Source organism: Cryptomeria japonica, chromosome 1, assembly GCF_030272615.1.
Source record: "Cryptomeria japonica chromosome 1, Sugi_1.0, whole genome shotgun sequence".
NCBI classification, from domain to species: domain Eukaryota; kingdom Viridiplantae; phylum Streptophyta; class Pinopsida; order Cupressales; family Cupressaceae; genus Cryptomeria; species Cryptomeria japonica.
This window is the reverse complement of record NC_081405.1, coordinates 527,550,109-527,577,138: the sequence shown is the minus strand read 5'-3', so window position 1 is coordinate 527,577,138 and position 27,030 is coordinate 527,550,109. Positions and strand designations below refer to the sequence as shown.

Genomic DNA, 27,030 nt, shown 5'->3' with positions numbered 1-27,030 from the left:
TATGGTGGTGCTTTTGATCCTAAACAAGCTAGAGTTTAAGAAAATGGCAAAAGATGAGGGTTGAGAGAGTCTATTCTAATCCTAAGAATGTAGGAAGATGAGTGAGTGATTAGATGGAATCCTACTAAGCGAGGTCTCACCATCAACTTGAACAATTTGACACAAGCTCAGTGCAATCTTCTAAGGATATTTCAAGGATATTCGAATCAATACCATCAAACATCGATCACCATCCAAGTTAATGCATAAGCAATGACTGTAGAACGATTCGAAGTTAAGCTCATATCATTCCAGTTGACCACACAAGGCATGCTTACAATCAATAAGAGGCTAGTGGTATGGACAAAACGGATTCCACACGAATACATTCAACAAATTCCTCCACTTAATTTAACCAACATAAAAGCAAATTGAGAACTAAAGACCATGTGGGTTGTTGAAACAACAAATCAAATTCACCATAACTTCAATGAAATCAATTGTTCTTTACAACAAGGTTTAGCAACAATCTTTGCCTTCTCCTAATCTAACTTCTATTCTAATTGCTATTATATTCTCTCTATTCAATACTCTATTCCCTACTAGCCAACTATTAAGCTTTACAAATGAAGAGTCTGATCTTTATACAGAGAGCTCATTTACATTGAACGGCCAGGATTGAATCTCTATCAACGGCCAAGATTTTACAATGAAACTCTAATTAGGTCTTGTTACAACAAACTCTCCTTAGCCAATGAGAATTACATTCAAAGAATGTGGACCAATAGATATTGAGGGTAGTTACATTGGAGTTTGTGCCTTCATATATGAGCTTGATTCATTGAACTTGGATGTGTGGACGTGGGCTTCATTGACTGGAGGAATGGTGACTGGGACGATGACTAGGATTTCACCTTTATCTTGCACTTCGTAGACTTGATTAGATTTATCATCATGAAGGGATATCAAGAGATATCTCTAGATACTCAACATTATCTAGCTCGCTCAATGTAGTGGTGATGGGTATTATTGATGTAGTTGAGTCCTTCTATCCTTGCTTGCTTGCCTTGGAGTGATTGCATGATCTCTCTTTCGCCATCTTATGATCTCTCCATGTCAATGTGATAGAATGAAAACCTTGAAGATATCCCGCTCTAGTACTTGCAGCTGTTAAACATTAAGTCTTTCAACCTAGTAGCACTTTAAGTCTTCTTCATGCACTTGAGGTGTTCTTGATGTTGATGGAGCTTCTTGAAGAGGTCTTCCTTGTATCTTGACCTTGGTGCTGAAATTCTCTCCTTGAGATCCTTGTTCTGATCTTCCTTCAACCTGGCCCATTTGAACTCTTTCTTTACCTCCTGCAAAATGAACAATTGCACATCAAACACACATGATATACAGCTTGATCTAATCTTTGATTTTTGATGATTTCCTTTTAAATCTGATCAAAGGACTGACAATAATCAATGAATTCACTATGTGGAAGGCAAACTTAATGTCTTAGGGAAAATTTGGGCTGTCTTAATGATCAAATTTACTGATTGATATATCTCCCAGCTGAGTACAATTTGCTCCCCCTTGATTAATTCAGATTCTTTAAGGTGATTTCAACTTTCTAAAGCATCAGATCTGTATCCTTAATACTTAAATTTGTTTGTCTTGATCCTCAGGTCTGCACTTTTAATGTCTAAGTTCGCCTTTGTGCTGGAGCAATTCGCTCATATTTTGGTGAAATTCGCTTCCTTGCTGGAGAAGTTTGCTCAGCCTGCTCTCAAATGCGCACTTGAAAAGAAGAAAATGCTTGAATTGATGGTTAAAATGAATATCTTGATCCTTCTTTTATAGGCGCTTAGGGTAAAAGAGGTGTCTTTTGGAGTGCAAGGCCAACTTGATTAAAACAACAAATTACCTTCCTCATCCTAGTCGACTTCACCTTCTTGCCAAAATGCTTGAATTTGAGGAATTTGCTCAAAACAAGGGGCAAGATACATGATTTCAAAAAATTCACTCAATTTGGAAGGCAGGACCCAAATAAAATTTCGCTTCATGTCCTTTGGGAGGACAGGACCTAAGCAAAATTTCGCTCCATGTCCTTTCGAAGGACAAGGTCAAGGCAAGAATTTCACTCTCTGTCCTTTGGAAGGACAAGGTCAAGGCAAGAATTTCGCTCTATGTCCTTTGGAAGGACACGGTCAAGGTAAATAGTTTGCTCCATGTCCTTTGGAAGGACAAGACTTGAAAATCGCTCTTGGACCTTAGTAAGGTACACGACCTTAAAAGAATTTCGCTCTACGTCCTTAGCAAGGACAGGACCTAAAAATAGAATTTGCTCTGTGTTCTTTCCAAGGACATGACGTGTATAAACAATTTGCTCTATGTCCTTTCTAAGGTACATGACCTTGATAAGAATTTTGCTCCAAGACCTTGGTAAAGACATGATGAAATTCGCTCTCTGACCTTGGCAAGGACAAGACCTAAAATGCAATTCGCTCTCTGTCCTTTGGAAGATACGCACATGATTTTAGGACAAAATTCGCTCTAAGACTTCTCCAAGGTACATCAATTGGACAAAATTCGCCCTAAAGTCCTTCTAAGGTACACATCTTCAAATTCGCTCTAAGGTCTCTGTGAGGTACATACTTGGCAAAAATTCGCTCAAGGACAAGAAACAAGTTCGCTTTGGATCATCTCCAAGGACAAGGTCAAGGTAGGAAATTCGTTCCATGTCCTCTCCAAGGACATGAAAGATCCCTGATGGATCTCTTTTACCAATCTGCTGTAATTTTTATTTATTTAAATTGATTTTTCCTGCTTATTAATATTTTCTTTCAGAAATAGACAGAAGTTGCAGAAGGGTTGAATTCTTTTTGTATTTTGATGATTTTTCAACAAGTAAATAATGAAGTACAAGTACATGAACAAAGTACTGAAAATGAAGTTCATATACAGCCAAAACAAATTCGATTCAAGGCAGATTTCTGAATATAAAATCAAATATTTGACCAGATGAAGATTTCCAATAATTTCAGGAAGATTACAATCAGGAATAATTCCAACCTGGATGCTGAAAGAGTAACATAACTAGGAATGAAGTTGTGGCAAGATTCCAGCCCTCCAAGTGCTGCACGTGGGAAGGAAAGTGGCTGCCAGGTACAGCCGTATGGTTGCCAAGTACACCCAACTGGTTAGAAACCCCAAACCCCACGCTGAACTCTGTCAAAATTGCTGAACCTCCAAAAAGAATGCCGTACAATCTCCAAGATGCTAATAGCTGCAAACAAATCCAAACCACTGTATTGGGGGCTACGTCCCAAACAGGCAAGGCATTGGGGTTGGCGTCCCAGATGCTGAAAAGCTCTTCCAGAGCCAAATCTCAAATCCAAGATGTAAGATGTGTAAAAGATAATCATAGAATGAAGCTCCTATCCCCTTATAACCCCTCTCAATTGCAAATCGAACCCTAATTGTCTCCAAGTGGCGTGGTCTAGTGGAAATGTTATAATTTCTTATTTTAAAGTGGTCATGTTACTAGAAAATGACCTTTTTCCCCATAGACAGAAATCCGCTCAGTGAATTGCCCTGAGACCAAAGAGAAAGATTTAAAGAATTTCAAGATCTTTCCAACGAGCTATCACACAATAGGATGTGCATCCAGATGAGACCAAAAATCCCCTTATTACTCCAAAATGGCTAACAACTTAGCCTTATTTAATTATTAAACGCTAACTTAGGAAATATTAAAAATATAACCCAAATAGCCACAAAATGCCCAACTGACATTACAAACCCTAAAATCATCCTGTCACCTGTCTGTGACTGAAGTCGGAAATCAAGGATTCACTGGTAGTCTCATCCCTAAAATCTAGGGATGTTCCTAAAATTTAGGAAACAAGCCCAATCTCTTTGAAACTGAAACCATCTAAAAGGTCATGAATAACCTCACGACTGGCAACTGTCACGACCTCCTAAAATTTAGGGATACCCCCTAAAATCTAGGAACTGCTCCAAACTGGCTCCAAACTGCCTGTAAAGCCAAAATCCAATCACTATATGCACTGAATGAGTCCCAATCAACCTCTGCTAGCCTACGAGACTCCAATGATAGGCCAACTCCTCCGTCTCTGATGTCCACTCGAGAAAGGGGACATGACAGGACAAGGTCAAGATAAAGAAGTTCGCTCTATGTCCTTAGGAAGGACATGGCCTTGAAGATAAAAATTGCTCTTGGACCTTGGCAAGGACAAGACTTGGAGGTTTCTCTCTAGGACCTCTGGAAGGACATGAAACAAGTTCGCTCTAAGACCTTAAGAAGGACATGAAACAAGTTTGCTCTCTGACCTCAGCAAGGTACATGATCTCTCCAAATTCGCTCTTGACCCTTGGCAAGGTATGGGAGCTAAATGCAAAATTTCGCCCTAAGTCCTTAGAAAGGTACATGATCTCAAACAACTTTAAACTCAATCCTTCACTTTCCTTCACTCTATTAGATCATATTCCAAATCTTCATGAAACATGTTAACTTTTACCCTTCAAGAAGGCTCAAGGAAGGAATTCGCTCTAATCTTGAGGCAAAGGATGAGTCTAAGGGAAGTTTGCTCCAGCAAGGGACATGACACTATGTAGACACTTCGTTTAATCTCTCCTCTTGCCTATACTTTATTCATCCAAACTTCCAATTCTTAAGTCACTTCAATGTCCATGTCAAATTAATCTTTAAAAATGACCCTAGGGAAGACTCCTCATTCAATCCCTTTTCACCTGAATTGATGAATTCTCTGGCTACTCAAGAAATTCTATCCCTTCAATGCAAAGATTAATAGCAAAGACTCTAAGACAACCTAAGACTGAGAAAAAAGGACTAATCCTAGAAAGCAAAAAGTGGGGGTCTCCATTTGCAATGGGGCGATGTGTGAATACCTCACAACAAGCAGTTCATTAGGTCCATGGTCAATCCATATGCAGGTTGCTTTCCCAAAATATTCAAAACCAAACTGAAAATTTTCAGAATTAACAGCAGAAAGGAAAGAAACAACGTGGTGGGACTCTGAGTCAGGCGGGGTGTTGTGCGGTGCGAGAGCTTCAACAACTGCATCAGGTCGCCACTGGTGGTGCAGCATCCTGCTCGCGTCCAACTTGTGTAAATCAACATCAGATTCTTCATCGGATTGCACAGACTGAAGAGCAGTGTTGAATTCGAACTCAAGAAAGTGGAAATCATCATCCACTGGTGCATCTTCAGTTTGCATGAACCATGCGGCCCTATGCGCTTTTGTCAACATATCTTCAAACAGCAAGGAATCTTCGATTGATTGTTCTTCAAAAACGTCCTTAATGGGCTCTTGGACTATGCTCTCCATTGGTGGGGCTGCTGCAAACTGCTCCTCATTATCGAGCTGATTTGTAGAGTGCACTTGATCTTCATCCTTTTCAGCCCTGCCACTTCCTTCTTCAAGCATAGGATCAACAAAGTCATTTGCTACCACAAACTAATTGGCAGGTTCATATTTCTCACAACTTGGCAATTCCATCCTTTCATCCTCAGAAAGTGTGGTGTTGCGACGATCTTGCGATCTTTTGTATTCATCAACAGCGAGGTTCGCACTCCATACTTTGTCGATGATGGGCTCCTCTGACTCTTTCAGTAGTCTATATGGGCTTTGACTTGACTAACTGCCTCCATGCATAGCGAGCAGGTGAATTCTGAATGTAGAGTGTGATGAATTTTGCACCACCAAGATGACAGCGCACTCTCCAAGCACAACTCTTTATTGAGACCAAACTGGTTCCCAATCCAATTTTTAAACCGTGTAAACTCATCAATGCTTGATGGAGGACTGGGGATATCCGACTATATGGACTCCTCTAGATTGGGGATATCCTAGAAAAATATTTGTCCCTGCAATGCAAGCTCAACCCTTGACAAAAATGTCAAGCAATTCGATTCTTTGTGCTTTGTTGGGTTGTGGATTCTCAGTGACCTGCAGATGCAAATTCAGATAGTTGCCTGGGGTATAGTTGTACACTTAGCCTTTGCTAGAAGTGGAAAATGTCAGACTGTAGACAGTCTTCATGAAGCAGCTGACCCGACATTTTGACTTAGAAATTTTTGGTATTTTTCAGATTTTCTGATTTTTTCATTTTTTCTGGTTTAACAGGGACCTTGCATATCCCAAATATAGCATTTAAAATGGTATAATAGACTCAACTTGCTACAAGGAACCTGACAGGGGCCCTCCTAGCGCCAATTTTGTTGACGTGGCTAATATTGTATTGCTACAACTCTCTCCAGCCAATGCAGAATAGAATGTTCTTGTTGAGTATCCTATCCTCTCTTGTATAAGGAATCCCTAATGTTGTTTTAGTTGATCAAAGGGGACAAGCTCAAGGTTCCAAATGTCAGTTCATGACTGCAGGATAACTCAACGGTTGATGTGTTTTGTTGGGAGCACAAGGGGCCTTACGTTTACAACAAGTTGGTCTTCATCCTAAGATGCTGCGAGAAAAAATAAATGCAAAAGGATAGGGTTAAGAGACCTAAACTTAACAAGAATAGTGTGTGAGTAGACGGATTCGACATAACCAATCCCTGCTTGGCCAGAATAACTCTCAACCTCACAAGAACGGTGCCTTAGAAGATTGTCAACTTCAATGACCCAGAATGATGCCTGAAAGATCAACATTACCCTTCGACAAAAAGATAGAAAAATCAGTAGATCGTGTTTTAAAACTCAATCTGCACTTGGGTAAGTCATATTGGCAAATCGGGTTAATTTGCTAATGTGACTTACCCAAGTGCAGATATAGTTTTAAAACCCATCCGATCTACTAATGTTGCAGGTCAAGACAGCAGGTTGGGTTTTAAAACTCGATCTGCAGTTAGGCAAAACCTAGGTTGCCAGTCGGCTTTTAAAACCCGACCTGCACCATATGCAAAAAACAGATTGGCAGGTCGGGGTTTAAAACCCGATCTGTCACTAGGATCGGTCATGATCTACACATCGGGTTTTAAAACCCGATGTGTCAGTAAAAGAGGCTTGCAAGTCTGCTTTTAAAACCCGACCTGCCAATGGGGAAGACCTGTAGGTCGGGTTTTAAAACCCGACCAATCAAAAGATGAAAAAAAAGATCAAGGCAAAAACATGAAAACAAACACAAAAAAATGACAAAAACAAAGATGAAAATCGACACGACTTACGAGGGAACTCAACCGACCTTGGAGGACGTAGGCTACGAAATGGACAAGTTTCATAGGGGTTGTCCCACGATTCAGGCTAGCTGAAATCGTTGACAACAGTTTTCAAGCGATTTCCTTCTGCACTATGACATCGGGTTTTCGTTTGCCCCTTTCTCTCAAGTGTTTGCAAAACTGAAATTCGGGCCTTTTACCTTGGACGGGCGATTTTCTTTTATTTTTCTTTAGACGCCCCATGCAAAACATAAATTTCAGCAGATTTGGCCAAAAGGGTCGAATTTGGTCTTTACAATTGAAGTGTTGCCCCTTTTTGAACTTCGACCATTTCATCTGAAATGTGTGATTTTTGCAATCTTTGCACTAAGGAAAAACTCGGGTATCATCACCTAAATATGCGATTTTCATTATGCCTCTTTCTTTGTGCGATTTATAAACTCGGGCGATTTTTCTTTTATTTTGTGATAAACTCGGCTCTCTGTGTTCAAATGCGCCAACTTGGGTTTGAGTTTGCCTTTCCTGTGAATGAATTTCGGGCTGATTAGTTGTTTCACGCGATTTGCTTTTGGCTTCTCTCATGCACATCAAAACTCGGGCATTCAACTGGAAAGGTGGGATTTTTCGTTTCTTTAAAGCCAAGGCAAATGCTGAATCTTATTTGGACACCTTTGGCACAATTAATTTCGGGATTTCATAGGAAGATGAGCGATTTTGTTTTGCTCGACCTAAAATTCGGTTTTTTGGATGCTTTTGTGCAAGCTAGGTTTTGTTTTTTGTTTGCCCTTCAAAAATCGAGCCCTTGAAGCAAAACGCGCGATTTCTATCTTTTGTCGCTTCACTTGGTTTACATAGTGAATTCGGGCCTCTGAAGATTTTGTCTCCTTTGCCCCTACAACCTCACAGCCCTTCTCTCTTTCTATCGGGCACGCTTTAAAAAAAAAAAGGGTTCCCTGTGAAGCAAGGCGGGTGTGCATTACGCACAACACAATCTCCTTTGGTAGCGTAACCCAATATGTTGATTGAAAGCACGGGCTTATCTTGTTCTCTATAGACTTTCAATTTGGAACCATTCACCAAGTCTCGGATGGGATTGTCATCCAACGTGGAGAGTTTCACTACACTGTTTTTGCCCACCTCCCTGATTTTATATGGTCCAAGCCAATGAACTCTGAACTTCACCGGTCGGAGTTCATTACGATTGTTATATTTTAGAATTAGCCCAGACGGAAGTTCACCCATTGGAGGTGTTTGTCGTGCCACAAAATTTCTCTCCTTTGGGCAACTTTCATTGCCCATTATGCCATCATATGTCATTCGTCGAGCCATGTAAGATTCAGGAGGCATTCATTCAAACTCACAGTGTCCCCAAGCCGGTTTTTTACCATGATCCGTAGACTCGGTATAGTGTACTCAGCTGACACTACAACTTCCTAGCCATACATGAGCTGGAAGGGAGTGTGACCCATCGTCACCTTGTATGTCATACAATACGCCTAGGGAACCGCTAGAAGCCGCACATCCCAATCTTCCTGCTCCACTCCACATGATTTGTAAATGATTAATACCAGCACTTTGTTGGTTGACTTTGCCTGGATGTTTGCTCAATGGTTATACGGACTTGACAGATTGTGAAAATTTTTGAATTCGACTGTCATTGTTTTGGTGACCTGATTGACAAAATGAACCCCACGATCATTGGTAATTTGGATGGGAATACCGAACCTTGTTACAATCTGCTCATAGAGAAACCTTGCCATGCTAACGGTAGTATTATATAGGAGTTCTCTTGCATTTTCCCACTTCGTAAGGTACTTAGTAGCTACGATGATATACTGACATCTACGCATATTCTTACCTTCAATGGCTCCACAAAGTCGAGACCCCACCTCTCGAACAACTCCTGTGGCTGAGAAGGGAACAAGGGCATAAAATCCCTTTTCAGTGGCTTACCCACCCACTGGCATGTGTTGCAACCTATGACCCACTCAGGGAGTCCGTGTGCAAGGTCCACCACCATAGCCCCACCAATAGAGCTTTCCGTGCAATGGCATCAAGTCCCATGTGGCCTCCGGCAGTCCTTCAAGTGCCTCCTTCAATACACCAGGAATCTCCTACATCACGCATCTTCGAAGTATTTGATCAGGTCCCATTTTGTACAATGGGCCATTGATTAACTAGAATGTCTTGCTTTTCAATGCCAACTTTCGTCATTCGCCTGGCGACATATCCGTCGGAAATGTTGAGGCAGACAGGTATTCACCAATACTTTCGTACCAAGAGGGTAGTACTACTATCTGGAACAGGTATGCGTCCTGAAAAAATCTTCATTCACCCCCTCCGGAGGCTCTCCAGACTTGATTCGGGAGAGCTAGTCAGTGATCACGTGGCTTTTCCATGACTGTACTATGATGGTGAGAGTAAATTTTTGGAGCAACAACAGCCACCTGCTCACGTGCCCTTGAATGATTGGCTTATTTACCAAATACATGAGAGCCTGATGGTCCATATAGAATGTGAACGGTGTCGCCAGGAGGTATTGACGGAATTTCTGCACAGAGTATACCATTCTGAGTGCCTCCCTCTCCATCGTGTTGTAATTGTGTTTAGCCTTAGAGAGTAGGCAGTTGGCAAAGAAGATGGGATGGTCCAAACCTTCTATGCCTACATGTGCCAAATTAGCACCAATGGCAAAGTTGGAAGCATCCACATATACGTGGAACTCCTTGTCTCGGTCCAAGTAGGCCAAGATCGATGCACTCACCAATCGGGACTTAAGCTCTTTGAATGCCTCTTCCTGCTCTATTCCCCAAACAAACTATTCACCCTTCCTTGTCAGCTTGTCAAGTGGGTAAGAAATTTGCGTGAAACTCTTAATGAACCTTCAATAATAGCCCACGTGTCCAAGGAAAGATTTGACTCCCGTCTCCTCCAAACTCTCCATGGTTATGATGAGCCCTACCTTGTCAGGGTTTGTCTTCAACCCCTCTTTGCATACAATGTGGCCCAATAGCTTGCCTTGCGACACCATAAATGGACACTTCTTTGGGTTGAGAGCCAACCGAGCCTGCCAACACCTCTCCATGCACTCTCGTAGCACCTTCAGGTGGGTTTCTTGCTCATTGTAGATGGACCAGTGTTCGAGAAAAGCCTTAAAATTTTTGACTAACATCTTGTCAAAAATGTGTAATATTATTCGTTAGAAGGTGGACAGAACGTTGCATAGACTGAAGGGCATCCGGTTGTAGGCGTACATTTTGTCTTCCACTATGAAGGTGGTTTTTAAGTTGTCCTCGTCGAGGATGTTGATCTGATTATAACCAAAGAACCCATCCATGAATGAGTATATTTTGTGGCCTGCCACCTCCTCCAAGATACTGTTCATGAATGGACTTGGGAAGGGATCCTTGATGGTCACTGCATTTAGGCACAGAAACTCTACATAGATTCTAATTTGGTTCACCTCCTTTTTCAGAGAGATGACGATGGGTGATACCTATTTAATTATTTCCACTTTGAAAATAATGTCGCCTTCCAGCATCTTTTCAATCTCTTCAGTTACCTTAGCAGTAGAGTTCTTGTTCATTCTGTGTGGCCACTTCCATACGGGCTAGGCACCAGGTATGAGGGGTATTCGATGTACGCAACAGTATGGAGGTATCCCCTTCAAGTCCTTGTCAGTCCATGCAAAGACGTCTTTGTAATCCAAGAATATTTTATTGCTTCTTTTAGTTCGGGATTCCAATCATCCCCTATGAGGATCACCTTCGGGTTGTCGTCATCTCCTAAGTTCACTTTCTTTATATTCACTTCCTCATACTTGATAGCCTTGTCCCTTTCAAACTGATGAGCAGGTGTATCATCCACCCATGCTGTTTTGCCAATAAAGTGTAATTCAATGCATTGCAGAAATAATAGACATGACAGAATACATCATGACAGAATATAAAGAAACTCAAATCTTCATTGATTCATAATAATGTCAGTACAATGCCAATGACCATACTAACTCTGTCCCCATGACCAAGGACTCGCATATATATAAAGGTGACCGGTCAGTTACCCGGTGTCAACTGTCGACAACCGATGGGTTAACTGCCGTCATTAACTCTAATTACATTAAATGTCTTATTGCTTAATTACCTGACAACATCATCCCCCCCAAAAAGAAATGTCGTCTCCGGACGACAGACAACAAAATGGGAATGATATGCCTACAACAGATAACAACTACGAACCCCACAAAATAACAACTACACATGGACTACTGAGGGGGTAAGGGAGGCATCCCTGATGGTGGAGGGGCTGGGGCTGCTACTGCCAACTGCTCCCGAAGCTGTACCACCTGGTTGGTCCGGTATCGGAGGTCCTGCTCAACCTGCAACTGCCGCTCCCGAGAACTCCTCACTCGAAACACTGCTTCCATCAATTCCTGATGCTTCGCCTCCAACTCAGCTACCAGGGTAGCAACTCTCGATTCTGCTGAGGCTCTCTCATTTGACTGCACTGCCAACTCTGCCCTCACGGCACTCAATTCTCCTCTCACGGTGGCAAGGATCTCATCTGTACTCCTGGCATGGGTGTGTTGCTGCTCTAACTCTGTCTCCAATGCAGGGATGCGAGTGGCCAACTCCTTCTAAGCCCTATCTGCCCTGAGCTGAGTCTCTCGAAGCTCGAGATACCTATCTCGTACAGCCTGCTCAATCCGTCTGACCACAGACTGTGTCTAACTCCCTCCGGCCACCTCCTGGCTCTGCCACTCTGCTCGCATCTCTGGAAGATCAAGCGTCGGCCATCCATGCTGCTCAAAACACTACTGAAATGCCACTACTACTTCAGATGTAGCAAACGCAAGGAGTCTCCGCAAAGTGAGCTGTCCGACAGACTCCTCTACTGTCGAGGCAACCAGTAACTAAACCTCCTTCTCCATCCTGGTTAAGAACTGCACCATGGCAGTAGGTCTCCCCTCTCCAATCCGTCCAACCTGATGCTGCTGTTGCGGTGATACCGCCCCCTCCTCCACCAACGGTGTCTTTCTATCACCCTGCTTTCTAGTGCCACTATCCAAGTCGATAACCCCTGGAGGTGAAGGAATACAAGGGTATGAAGGTGTGGGTGGTGCCTGCCTGCGTGGGGATGAAGGTAGAGCTGCATATCTGTCTAGCCATGAATCGACATCGTCCCCCGCCGACCTCTCCTCGACCGTCCTCTGGGCCTCCTCTGTCCTAGGTTCCGTCAGGATGATAGGCATGCGTACTGGTGCACTCGCTGGTGTCGTCATCTTGGCTGTGACTGGCGATGGCTGGACTGGTGGAGGCCAAGGATGCATCTGACCAAACCCAGGTATGGGGATGGTAGAGATGGTACCCACTATGACTCTAGATGATGCCAATGGTCCTCCCTCTCCTCCGACGGTCAAGAATGCTAGAGTAAATACCACCTGGCTGGTCCTGCCAGCTCCCCCTCCAGGCATTCCACGATGCCCCCTCGGTACACTTGCCAACGATACTGTCTGAGTGGTGGGGGTCTCCTGCGGCGGTACTAGCTGCTCGGTCTGTGAAAGCCTGAAGGTGCTATCTTCCTCTGAATCATCCGACCCCTCACTTTCCTCCTCACTAGTGCCATGTCGTCCTGAATCCGTGTCACTGGCCGACACCACTACGTGGACCTGTCTCCTCCTCTTCCTGCTAGTCTGTCCCTCGGCGGTAGTCAAAATATCCAGCTTTGACCAATAAAATATAGCTGGCTTAAGGGAGTCGATGCTATCCCGCGGCTGCCATCCTCTACAATGTGGTGGCATCTGTACCCACACAGAATCTAAAAATAATCCGATAGCGTGATGTGACATATAAAATACTTTATGTTTCAGCATCATACAGTCGTGGGCTCTGTCTGACAGTAGACTGGCCCAATCATACACCGTGCCCTTTCTGAGTCCTGCCATCAATGCGATCATAGGTACTGCCGTGTCCGACGCTCTGTTGGTGCCAGTCAGCCTGCTCTGTACTACGTCAAGTAAACATTGCTAGATGCCAGATTTTAAAAATGTCTTCTTCAAACCTCTTCCCTTCGGATCCAGGATGCGACTCCATTCTTCTGTAGTCAAGTTGTCCCTACACATTTCTTTTAATAGCTGGGTTCTTCTTTCCTCGGACAACTTTGTTACCTTTTTGTCAATCTTTTTACCCTTGTCAAGAATGCCAAATACTCTCTCAAAATCACCAGAGTTAAATGAAACAATGATGTCAGTGTGCTGGAAATTGAATGACGATGTGCGAAGTTCAAGATCATATGTTTTAATCATTTGTCGTAAGCAGGGTTCGAATTCCTTAATATTAAAAATGGGCATCTAAATAGCATCATGGACCTTAGCTTTTGTTAATTCAATTTTTACCTCAATATCTGACGGGCTCATGGCATTTTCCCACCATTGCCTACACACCGTTCCAGCCAAACCCTCGAATAGAATTGTATCTACGGTGACCTGCGTAACTCTTCCCTTTCCTACATCCTGTGCAATTGCTTTGCCCTTGTCTTCGTCGCCCATTGCTACAGCAGGTTTCTTTCTGGCTTCCTTCTTGGTTTGCTCTTCTCTTTCCTACAATTTCTTCCTCCAGTCTAGCTTTTTCAATCCCCTAGGTTCAGTCGCCATTAATCAAAATAAAATAAAAATTCCTTGTCTGGGGTTCGATTTGTAACTGTTTCAAGTCTTAACTTTCATTTTGTACGGATTTGCCTTGCTAATGTGGTACGGCTAATTTGATTGTACGGCTATCACCCGACAATTTTCTAACTGGCAAGTAGCTGATTTGTCCGTATGGACGTCTTTATAACCTGACAATTTTCTAACTTGGCAATTTCCTAAGTATTCATGCCATATAAAACACTTAATGAAAAAAAAAAAAAATAACTTTAACTTTTTTTTGTATGTCCCTTTTTTCTTCTTTTTTTAACTCAATTCCGTACGGCCTTTTATGTACGACCATACGGTTTTGTTTTGTTTTGTTTTTTTTTTAAATTCTCAATTCCATACGACCTTAAGGTTTTTTTTGTTTTTTTTTTGGTTCCTACGGCACCATACGGGGTCATACGGACCTACCGTACGGTCATTTTCATACGACCGCACTTACCTGTCCACCTGGGCAGACCTCGTCTCTTGCCTCCGTTGGTGATAGATTTTCAACTTGGAGCCATTTACAGCATCAGGCACCTCCATCCCGTCCATCGTCCAGAGCTTGATGGCTCTGTTCGCGCCAACTTCGCGAATCTTAAAGGGACCTAGCCATTTTACCCTGAACTTGTCTGGCTTAATTTCATTTCGACCATTAAACTTCAATACCAATTGCCCCGGGGTGAACTGCATCCTTCTTAAATGTTTGTCGTGCCAGGCTTTCCATCGTTGCTGAGCTGTCTCCGTCGCCCACTGTGCCATCATCCGTCTTTCATCCAACTTATTCAGGGCGTATAGTCTCTCCCGGAGGCTTTCCATGTCGCCTAACTTGTTGTCAATGGCAATTCTGAGACTTGGCACCATGAATTCCACTGGCACCACAGCCTCTTGGCCGTACATTAATTGGAATGGTGTCTACCCAATGGTTACCTTGTAAGTTGTTCGGTACGCCCAAAGTACCGACAGTAGACGCTCCTCCCAGTCTACCTTCTCAACCCCGTAGGACTTATAAATTACTGACACCATGATTTTGTTGGTCGCCTTAGCCTGGCCATTTGCCCGAGGATAGTACGGACTTGATAGAGAATGGAAAATTTTGAATTCGGTTGTCAACAACCGGATAATGCGGTTTACAAAGTGCCCTCCTCTATCACTTGTCAACTATATAGGTATTCCGTACCGGGTGATAATCTGTTCATAAATGAATCTCGCCGTACTAACGACGGAGTTGTCTGCTAAGGCCCTCTCTTCGACCCATTTGGTCAAGTATTCGGTCGCCACGACAATGTATCTACATCGTCGGGCTCGGCTTGGTTTCAACAAACCAATGAAGTCTAACCCCCATCTTTCGAACAACTCTTGAGCATTCGACGGGTTGAGTGGCATAAAATCCCTCTTTAACGGTCGTCCAGCGCGTTGACATGTATCACAACTTGTCACCCATTCTCTGGGGTCATTATGCATTGTCGGCCACCATAAGCCTGCTAGTAAGACTTTTCTTGCCGTCGTGTCTGGTCCCATGTGTCCTCCTGCGACCCCTTCATGTGCTTCTCTCAGGACTCCTGGGATTTCCTCTTCCAAGACGCATCGTCGCAGGATCTGGTCAAGTCCCATCTTGTAGAGAAGGCCATTTATAAGTTGGAACGTTCTGCTTCTTAGTACAAGTTTTCATCTTTCGCCTGACGACATTTCCTTAGGAAATTTTGAAGTTGATAGGTATTCGCCCACACTCGAGTACCAGGCAGGAAGGACGGCAATGCGGAAGAGATGGGCGTCCGGAAAATCCTCGTTAACACCTTCGGCCGGCTCTCCAGACTTGATCCGTGATAGCTGGTCGGCGATGACATGGCTCTTGCCAAGTCTAACAATGATGTTGAATGTAAATTCTTGTAACAGCAACAACCATCGGCTAATCCACCCCTAGATGATTGGCTTGTTCACCAGGTATATCAACGCCTGGTGATCCACATAAAATGTGAATGGTGTCGCCAATAGGTAATGTCAGAATTTCTGGACGGAGTATACCATCCCGAGGGCTTCTCTCTCCGTCGTGCTGTAATTCTTCTCTGCTTTTGACAAGAATCGGCTTGCAAAATACACTGGGTGGTCCAGCCCGTGGCTGCCAACCTACGCCAATGTGGCCCCTATGGCAAAGTTGGATGCGTCGACATGTACATGGAACTCTTTGTCCCAGTCTGGATATGTTAGGATTGGCGCACCTACCAACCGTGACTTTAACTCCTAGAAAGCCTCTTCTTGGGCCGTCCCCCATATGTACGGCTCCCCCCTTCGTGTCAACATATCAAGTGGGTATGATACTTGGGCAAAGTTCTTAATTAACCGCCTATAATACCCAATGTGTCCAAGAAATGACTTGACGCCAGTGACATCATCGGGCGCCTCCATCTCCACAATGACCCGTACCTTGTCAGGGTCAGTCTTCAGTCCGGCCTTGCAGACGATGTGCCCTAGTAACTTGCCTTGAGGCACCATAAATCTGCATTTCTTGGGATTTAGGGGCGAGGCGGGCTCGTCGACATCTTTCCATGCATTCGCCAAGTGCGGCAAGATGTGCCTCTTCCATGTTGTAAATGGACCAGTTGTCCAAGAATGCTTTGAAGTTTCCTACAGACATTTTGTCGAAAATATGGAGGATTATCCGTTGGAAGGTAGCTGGCGCGTTGCACAACCCGAATGGCATCCGGTTGTATGCATAGACGTCATCTTCTATGACAAAGGTGGTCTTCAATTTGTCCTCTGCAATGGAAATTTGATTATATCCCGAGAATCCATCCATAAATGAATAAATTTCATGGCCCGCTACTTCCTCGAAGATGGTGTCTGTGAATGGTATGGGAAATGGATCTTTAATTGTGACAACATTCAAACACCTGAAGTCTACATAGATTCTTATCTGATCCGCCTCCTTTTTCAAGGATATCACAATGGGTGATACCCATTCGCTGGTCTGGACCTTGAAGATGATTACTGCTTCGAGCATGCGGTCAATTTCGTCATTTACCCTAGCGGCATAATTTTTGTTCATCCTGTATGGCCACTTCCGTACAGGCACGGCTTCGGGAGAGGGATCCAATGTACACAAAGTTCTTGTGGTACCCCTTTGAGGTCTTTATACGTCCAGGCAAACACATCCTTGTACTCTGTGAAAATTTTGAATGCCGCCGTCTTCAAGACTGGATTCCAGTCGTCACCGACCAGAATATTTTTCTGTTCTAAAGTTTCTCCAAGATTTGTAATTTTAAGTGCAGATTCCTCGTACCTTATGGGCTTACTCTTGTCGAACTGGTGCATCATCCACAGGGCCATCCCCTTCCTTGTATTGTCCGTACCCTGGCGGGAACTCGTTCTCGTCAGGTTCTTCTTTGATCTCCAGCATATTGCACCCATACAATAATTCATAGTCTTCCATTTGCCAATGGAAGAGCCCTCTCAAAGAATCCGTCTCGTCCTCAGAACAGGCTTGAATTCCTAAGATGCCTTCGTCATCTGGTTCCTTGCCATCCTTCCCTTCGTTCGTACCGTCATCCCTGTCGGACTCTGACTCTGATGCCAACTCTTCACTGACCAGTTGGGTTTTGAGGTCAATGATATATCTTCTGCCGGCCTTTTCCATGGACAAGGTGTTCTTTTTCCAATTGTGGTTTGCTTTTGCCGCCACCAGCCAGCCTCTGCCAAGGATGGCATCATATCCCTTCTTCAATGGGATGACCACAAAGTTCAAGACGAACAGTTGTGTTCCGATCATTACTGGCTGCGCCATGAGTGTGCCAAGCGGTTTGATGCCGTGTTGGTCTGCTCCCAATAAATTAAAGGTGGACAGCCAGAGAGTAGGTTTGCCCAATTTTTTCCATGTTTCCTCTGGCAAGACATTTTGTAATATCCCACTAATTTTTTTTTATTTTTTTAGGCCAATAACAATTCATCCACAACAAATAACCCGTTAAGGTTAGAGGAATAAACAAAACAACTGAAAGGGAACCCTTCCACCTTTTGTTCACCAAGAGCCCAGACTGGGAGGGTGAGAGCATATGATGTTCCGGGGATCGTCAGCGTCAATAATCAAACTGAAAATTACAATGCATGGGTGACAAGCCAGCCCCTTCGGCTTATCCAGCAAGATAGAAACTAAACTCTTGGTGGTGAATCGACCAAGGAAAATTACAAGAAATTAAAGTTCAATCACTCTACCGCGTATTTCAGCGTGTAATGGACACCCTAGAATGCCCAAAAACTAAACCAGCCACTAATAGGAATTTGGTCAAATAGTTTGCAGCCAACTCCTTATTTCACCGTTTAATGTTTAAACCCCTTATGGCTTCGGAAATGAAATGCTTGTTTGTTTTTATGTCTTTGCATAGATTTGAAATCGCATAACATGAACAAGAAGGAAACTACAATAATATGCAAACTAAAGATTGAACTACTGCTGATAAGATGTTATTTTCAGAATCAATAAAATCAAATACATGGCAGATTATCAACTCACTAATTATTCCAGCATTATTGACATAATACTCCAGCGATCATTTTCAATCTTGCTGCTACAGTGACATGAATAGTACCCACGTGAATAGTAACCACGTGAATAGTAACCGTGTGAATAGTACCTGTGTGAATAGTACCCGCATGAATAGTATTGCAGCAATATTAATTTGTATTCAATAGGTCCAATATCTTCATAAAATCATCTCCTCGAAATGGCATAAGCATCGGACAAGTAGGGAAGAAGATATGAACAAACATTAAATCTGCCTGTAGCTGGAAATGCACCCAATCTGCCTGATAATGGAGCTGATAGCAATGGATTCCAAAGGCCAAACCCCAAGGGAATGACATCTAGAATGTCACAAGAGAGGATAGACATCCTCTAATGCCAAGAACGGATCTGCAACTCACACATACCAATTCTTCTCATATTCAACATGCTGAATGAAGCCACAAAAGCTTCCTTTTATTCTTTCTCCAAGGGACGACCCAACTCACTTGAGCAATGTGGGATAAAAGATGTGCAATATAAAACATATTAAAATATTCACTTATGTCTCCCTTGGGTGCCCCTTTGATTTGCACAAATCCCCATAAAATAAAAATTAAAGTAACACTTTAATATTTTACAATTAAATTAAATGTTACTTTAATAACACTTCAGGCATTAAAATATATTAGCAATCGGACTCCGAATAGTGCGAGTGGTAGCTCGTCAAAAAGCTCTTGCCGAGGAGTATCAAATCCAATCACCAAAACTAGCCTCCGTTGTGTCTTGCTGACTTACTAAAAATAGTAAGTATGCCTGAAACTAAGTAAATCAACTCCGTTTTGGCCCAAACTGGAAATGACTAGGCCAAAACACTCCAGGATCCCCTTAAACCCTTTGTTAGCCCTCGGGACCATGTAGAGATAGGCTAACGCACATACACTTGGTCAACTGCTAAAGTGGGGACATTACACAGCGGGAGGACATTACATTAAACAATCACTCTACCACATATTTCAGTGGGAGGACCATAGTATTGAACTTATCACTCGACCACCTATTCAGCAGGAGGACTGATTACAAAAACTGAATTACAAAACTTAGAAGGCGGCAAGCTAGCCTCTTCCACTTATGCAGTGGGGATTACAAATGAAAGCAAATAGAATGGGATGATCAGTACTACTGAAACAACCTTACAATATAGAGATGAGATGAGAAGATAAAATGTAGATTTCAACAACAATACTGTAATTTTTTGTTACACTGATCTACAGGCTGAAAGTACAGTTTCAACAGCCCATGGAAATATCAAAACACTCATAACTCACTCAATTTTTACCCGAATTGATTCAAACCAATCCCAATCCCACCGTACATCCAATGCAATGACAACTAATCAAAGCCACAACCCAAACAAGCCCATTTTTATTTTTGCACGCATCCCAATGCAACACAGAAAACCCACGCCTAGACTAGGAATTTCGATTTTGTCTAATAAAATCAATGCTCAAACAAAATAGCTAGAAACTCACACAATGTATTGCCATGGCATAGAAGGAAGAATGAGCCAGTACCCAAATGGATGGAGTCGTCTGGTTGAGAGGTATAAGCAAATTTCACTTTCAGCAGTCCCGCAACCAGCAACCAAAAACAGTCAAATCCATCATCAATCACTCCATAATTCTGCAACTCATTAACCAATCTGCAATGGGAACACAAGGGCACAGCTAGGTACTATATTGCAAGTATGAAACTGAGACTCAGCTAGGAAGCCAACTTCGAAGCTCAGATTTTCAGTAGCCAAACCGGCAAATGGGAGCCCAAGCCTCTTATTTATAACTTCACTCATCAAATTCAAATGCCATTCCTCCAAATTCCACGCCTTGCATTTGAATTTCATTTCACCCAAGTGTAGCGCCACTTTTCCCAAGTCAAACCCCACGCCAAAAAGGGAAGGGACCCACGTTAATTACTTGGCGAGTAATGGAGATGCACTAAAACATAATATTCTTGTAAAATATTTCGCCATTCCATATTACACATGAGTTTCGCCAAACAATTAGGATAAAATAGGTATTAATCCCAGTTATAATAAATCAGTCGTCAATAATCAGATTAATTAAATATTAAACCTTAGGATAAGGAATTAATATTCAATTATTTCGCATATGACTCCCGTACTGATTATCAACACTGCTAGGATGAAACTGAGTCAGGACGACCTCAAAACTGCTGCAGAATAAGAACCCTGTCCACTACCAAAAATAGAATTGTGCCACACAGCCACTTACTAAAAATAGTAAGTCAAGAATTAATGCTCAGAAAAGTATGATCATCGCGTCCAGAGGCAAAGCAAGGAGGGCTCAGTAGGACAGTGGCACCAGAATGGTCATTCCCTGACTTACTAAAAATAGTAAGTCCTCGTTTCATCGATGCTAGACCCTGATTCCTCATTCCACCTAGCCTACGGGTCTCAGGAATAGGCTAATGGACCACTGAAAGAGCATCAATGAGAAGGGGACATTACACATTTACTCCCGACCCGCTGTCAACAATGGTGTCAGTCAAGATGGTGCCCAGTATACCCATTTCCACCACTCCTGGGTGTCTACCATTGTTGATCCTCAGGGCTAATGGGTCTGCCACTGTCTCGCCAAGGTTGTCCCTTCCATGTGTTGGTCGGCCGACTGGGGTTATCAGTACAGATTACAGAAGTGTCGTCCGCAAGTGTGGCATACTTTCCAGGAGATCCTTCATTTTGACGGGTATCTCGACCTATAGCAATTGGTTTATAATATTTGTTTTTGCTTCAAAGCAAGAAGTAACTGCAAGCCCGTGTGCGTCCTTGTTCGTCGACATCTCCTTCTCCAGTTCCACTCGTGCCTCCAGTGCCTTTCGTTTTTCCGTACGAGGATCTGGGTAAGTGGCCACTTTCGTCTTGGATCTTGTTATGGCAAGCACATCCTCCGTTTCTACATTCAACAAATTCACTCCAAATTTCGGACAGTTGCCATCGTCATGGTCCCTCGGACCGCACCACTTGCAAAGTTTTTGTGGCACTTCCTCCGCCGTACAGTCCCTGGCAAAATGCCCCCATTGGTTGCAAGCCCGACATTGTATCATCGGCCACCCTTTAGCGTCATATTGGATTCGGCTTCTATTATTAGTATTATTATTATTATTGCCTCTTCCTCCTCGCCTGTTGTTTCGATAGCCACCAGACGACACGTTGTTGATCGCAAGCTGGGACGTGCCGGCTGGCGCAAACGGTTCCATAAAGAGAACCTGTTGGTTACGGGTCCTCATATTGTACGGACACTCCTTGGTAAGGTGTCCGGCAATCTGACAAATATCACAAAATGCTTTCTTCGGACAAGACCCCTTGGTGTGTCCGTCACTACGACAGTCCATGCACCATAAATCCCCTTCGTCGGCTCTGCTTGTGCTTCCTTTGGTCGCCTTCATCTCATTCATCATTCGCTCCATATCTTTCTGGAGAGCCCGTACCTTCCGATTAGACTCATCATCACTGCTACTGCTTTTCTCAGAAGAGGAATCGTCATCTGACGAGGATTTCTTTTTCTTTTTCTTGGACGTCTTCTACTCGCTTTCTAAATCCATTGCCCTATTATAGGCGTCGATATATGAAGAGGGAGGTACAATCTTCATTTTCCGTCTAAGAGACGTCTTTAGACCTTCCACGAACCACCGTTTTTTCAGTCCGTCTACGGGCTGGTTCTCCATTTTTCCTAGCAGCTCTTTGAGCTGCCGGCTGTAGGTTCGAACCGTCTCGTTCTTCCTCTGTTTCGTGTCGTAAATTTCGGCTACGATCTCATTATCGTCTCTTAGGAGACAAAAGTCCACATGAAATTCCTTCTTCAAGTCAGGCCATGTGCTAATTTTAGCCTTCTCCGTATCGGAGAACCAGTCGATGGCCATGCCCCTTAGGGTTGCGGGAAACTGTGTTACCCACTCGTCCTGATCGGTAACACCATTCGCTCCCCAAATTGTTTCACAAGTGCGACAATGGCGGACAGGGTCTTCTTTCCCGTCCCCATGGAACTTTGGAAGTTTTTGTTTTTGCGCCATGCCTTGTCTTTTTACTACTGGTGGCTGCTGTCCTACTCCGGATGGGTTAGATCCTGTAAGAGGTGCTTGACTGCCGTGCCCCGGTGTCCCTCCGACACTCCTAGCAGCCCCGGTGTCTTCTCCCTCCCTTGCCTCCTCCCCACTCCGTGGAGTTTTCCTAGCCTCTGCTGTGCGTGACAAGTCCCTCAAGTCCCTCAACAGAGTTTTAGTACACTCTATCCTGCGGCAGGTTTCCGCAAGTAACTCCTCCTGACTCCGTGGGTGGCCATCGGCCTCACCGTCCCCTTCAGAGCGTTCCTCCTCCCTTGGCTTATACCTCCGTCGCCTTTCCACTTGCTATTCAAGGATCAAGGCACGTTGGGCTACTGCACATTCATCTATATGCTCTTGCTTATTTTTGTCTTTATTCAATGTATTGGGCATTAATTCCCGTACGGCTTTATATATAACGACATATAAAAAGTAGAACACTTTTATTCATTCATCCTGTGGGATGCAAGTCTATGTCAACAATATGACATAATTATTACAATGAGTGTTCTTTATTCCGCCCCGTACGGCTCAAGGTTCAAGTGTCCCGTCGCATGCCATTCTGTTGCGCTTCCCAACGACGGTTGTTTTCTTCATACTATAGGAGGATCTGTTGACGTCGTTCTTTGCAAGCAATTTCCTCCAGGCGAGCCCGCTGTGCGAGTGAAGCCTGTGCGAGCAATCGGGGGACGTGGTTCATCAACTAATTCACCGCAGGGCTAACTTCCAGTGCGGTCCACACGGCACTTGTTGGAACTTCTGCCTCCGTGGCCTCTCTTCGGACGTAGGTTTCGATGGCCACCTGAAGCAGGATTGAAAATTCCCTCGTTGTAGTATCTTCTCCGTCGTAGAGCTTTGTTCGTGCGTCGTCCGCCTCAAGGTTAATCTCGCTCACGGGTAGGCCCATCGTGTCCGTACGCCATCCGCTCCTTTTCCCGAGTCTGTCTAGGCAACAGTGCCAAATGTTTTGCCAATAAAGTGTAATTCAATGCATTGCAGAAATAATAGACATGATAGAATACATCATGACAGAATATAAAGAAACTCAGATCTTCATTGATTCATAATAATGTCAGTACAATGACAATGACCATACTAACTCTGTCCCCATGACCAAGGACTCGCTAATATATAAAGGTGACCAGTCAGTTACCCGGTGTCAACTGTCGACAACCGATAGGTTAACTGCCGTCATTAACTCTAATTACATTAAATGTCTTATTGCTTAATTACCCGACAACACATGCCACGCCTTCTTGGTACTTTCCTTACTCTAGAGGGAAGGCTACATTCTCCATACCTTCACCTAGCTCCTCAATCTCACAGATTTGCAACATATGGCACTCCGAATGAAAGACCTCGTAGTCCTCCATCTAGTAGTGGAAAAGCCAAGTGAGAGAACTATTTTCATCCTCTGAGCAACCTTCCAGCTCCAATACCCACTCATCGTTGCGTTCCCTCTTTCCCTTTCCATCCTCTAAACCCCATTCATAATCATGAGTCATCTGAGTCTAAGTCGGATGATGCCAATTACTCTCTCACTACTTGGTTTCTCAAGTCAATCAAATATTTGCACTCTTCACTCTCAATGGACAGTGTATTCTTCTTCTAGTTATGATTTGCCTTTGCCATGATTAGCCAACCTCTCCCGAGGAGAGCATCGTAGGCTTTTTTCTCTAGTGGAATGACGATGAAGTCGAGGAAGAAATGTTGGGTGTCAACAACAACTTTTTGTGCCATAAGTGTTCCCAAGGGCTTGATACCATGCTGGTCGGCACCTACAAGCTAGAAAGTCGGTGGCCAGAGAGATGGTTTTCCCAAACCCCTCCATGTCTCCTCCGGCAACACATTTACTCTAGAGCCACTGTCAACGATGGTATTCGTTAGCTTCCACCCATAATCTCCATTTCTACTACGACTGGCTTCTACCCAATACTCATGGTGAGTGGCATGGGATCCATGGCCGACGTGCCAGGTGATTGTGTCGTTGGCTCGCGGCATTCTTGCTTGATGATGTTGTCATTGACTACATTTGTGAGGGCCATTTTCAATTGTGGCATAGTCTGCAAAAGGTCAAATACCCGTACTGGTATGGTAGCCTACAACATTTATTTTATTATAATTTTCTCAGACTCCAACTGTAGTGGAGTACTGGCAGCATCATGTGAGACCCTTCACTCCTCCGCCATCGCCCGTTCAACATCCGCCTTTGCCTCTCGGAGTCTTTCCTTCTCCGTACGGGGATTGGGGTACACTACCTTTTTGCTCTGTAACCTCGTGATTGCCAGTACCTGCTCGACTGGCTCCTTGACATCCAACATACTTACTACCTTCTGCTTTGGGCAGTCCATATCTTCATGGATTCCCAATCCACACCATTTACACAGCAACCTCTCGTTGTTGTTACCACTTTTACATTCGCCGGCAAAATGACCCCACTCATTGCACTTCTGGCATTGAATCATGGGTCTCCCTTTGGCATCGTACTGACTTTTGCTTCTCGGCTTGTTGTTAGAACGATTGTTCCCTCATCGGTTGTTACGATACCTGCCTGGTGAGGCATCAGAGTTTTTTGGTGGTTTGGGGGATGTAGTTGGCGAGGTAGCCTATTCCCCTTGGGCATAGAGCACTTGTGTGCTCCTTGTTTTCAAGTTGTACAGTCATTCCTTGGTGGAATGGCCCAGTACTTGACAGATGTCACATAATAGTTTTTTTGGGCAAGTGCCCTTGGTATGACCACCTACTTTGCAGCACACCACACTTCTTTGTTTTCCTTGCCACTCTCCCTCCCTAACGTCAATTCCTTCATCATTCGAAGCATATACTTTTGTAGGGCTTGTACGGTCTTTGACTCTCCATTGCTACTTCCATCCATACCGTCATCATCACTCACCCTTTTTTTCCTTTTGGATGTTTTGCTTTTGCTTTCAATATCCATTACTCAGTTATAGGCTTCATCATATGATGGCGGAGGGATCACTTTCAATTCCTTCTCAAGGACAGAACAAGTCCTTCCACGAAGCATCTTTTCTTCAAGCCATCGGCCGACTGGTGTTCCATTTTGTTCAATAATTCTTTCAGCCTACGAATGTAAGCCTAAACACTTTCTCTTTTGCCTTGCTTGGTATTGTATATTTTTGCCACAATCTAGTTGTCATCCCTCAGGAGTTTGAATTCGTCCTGGAACGCCTTTTTCAGATACTCCATCTCGTCTTGTGTTGGGCATCAAGATTTGTGTACCATTCAATGGCAATCCCCCAAAGGGCAGCAGGAAATGCCTTTAGCAAGTAGTCCCGATCATCCTAGCCATTTGCCTCCCATATTGTTATACATGTTTTACAGTACCGCACAGGGTCCTCCGACCCGACATCTGTAAATCCTGGGAGGTTTTGCCTCTCCGGATTATTCTGCAACATTGTCCTTGCCTGGAAGGTATCGTGTGCCGCTTGGAAGGTACTATGTGCCGCCTAGAAGGTACTATGTGCCACCCGGAAGGTACTGTATGTGTTTGATCAAATTGAACCGTTTTTCTCTTTGCGTTTCGGTGCCTCTCTTGCACTCTCGACCATGTGCAAGCTCTTTATGCCTCCACCTTCTGTGTCTTCCATGCCTTGGTCACCTTTGTTTCTGTATTCTCTCCTTCCTGGAGTCTTCGGCTCAGACCCTCCTATTTTTGACTGCTCCGCCAGAGATAGATTCCCGATTCTATACCAATTGGTTTCAAAAATTTCAGCAACCTCGCCCTCAAGGTCCCATACTACCTCTTCATCACATTTGGAGTGTTCGGACGGGCTGTTTTGAGACTCGGTTCCGGACTCTTCACTCAATGTCGCGTGTGTGGCCTAGTCGGCGAGATCTTCCTCCACTATCTATGGAAGTGGTAGGTTCCTCGCAACCTCTACCAACTGGTTCCACATACACAGTTTCTGCCTCTCCCAACTACGGCTCCGACTCACACTCCAACTCATACTTCGCTTTTTCGGACTCTCTGAGCCTTCAGCAATTTCCCTTAGCTATCGTCTTCACTCACTTTGTTCTCTTATAGGGAGAGATCTCTATACTGATCAAAGTAACAACCTAACAATGGGGCACTAAGAAAAAAATTCAAGGAGAAGTAGAGTATGGTTATGTCATATTTCCAAGGAGGACTATAGGGGTAACTACACAAGAGTATACTCCCATTTTTAAGCATACCTCTTCAAGGGGTAAAAGCATGCAAAACTATCATATTTGTTGAAAAGGACAAGGTGACTAGGTTGCACATGGAGGGTGAAGCCAAAAAAAGGAATGCTAATGGAGTCTTTGTAGCCTAGTGGGTCATTGTCTATTGCTATTGCTATTGCTATTGAAACTAAGACAATTGAGCCTGAGAGTCAAAGCGGAAAGAAAAGGTCCACTAGTGTTGCAAGCATGTTTAACAAGCAATTAGGAGATGTTGCTGATAATTTTATTGCCAATTTTTTCTATGCTAACCATTTCATATGGCACACTCTCCATGTTTTAAACAAATGTTCAAAGATGCACTAGCTACAAGTCCTCCATAAGTTCCCCATGAGGATCATAAGCTATGCACCTCCCTCT

General features: G+C 43.8%; 1 protein-coding gene across 5 annotated transcripts in view; it reads right to left on the bottom strand.

Moving 5' to 3' along the window:
- The window catches only part of LOC131055371 (methionine aminopeptidase 1D, chloroplastic/mitochondrial), a 195,909-nt gene that overhangs the window by 103,506 nt on the left and 65,373 nt on the right, over positions 1-27,030 (bottom strand). The gene's annotated exons all lie outside the window — the stretch shown is intronic.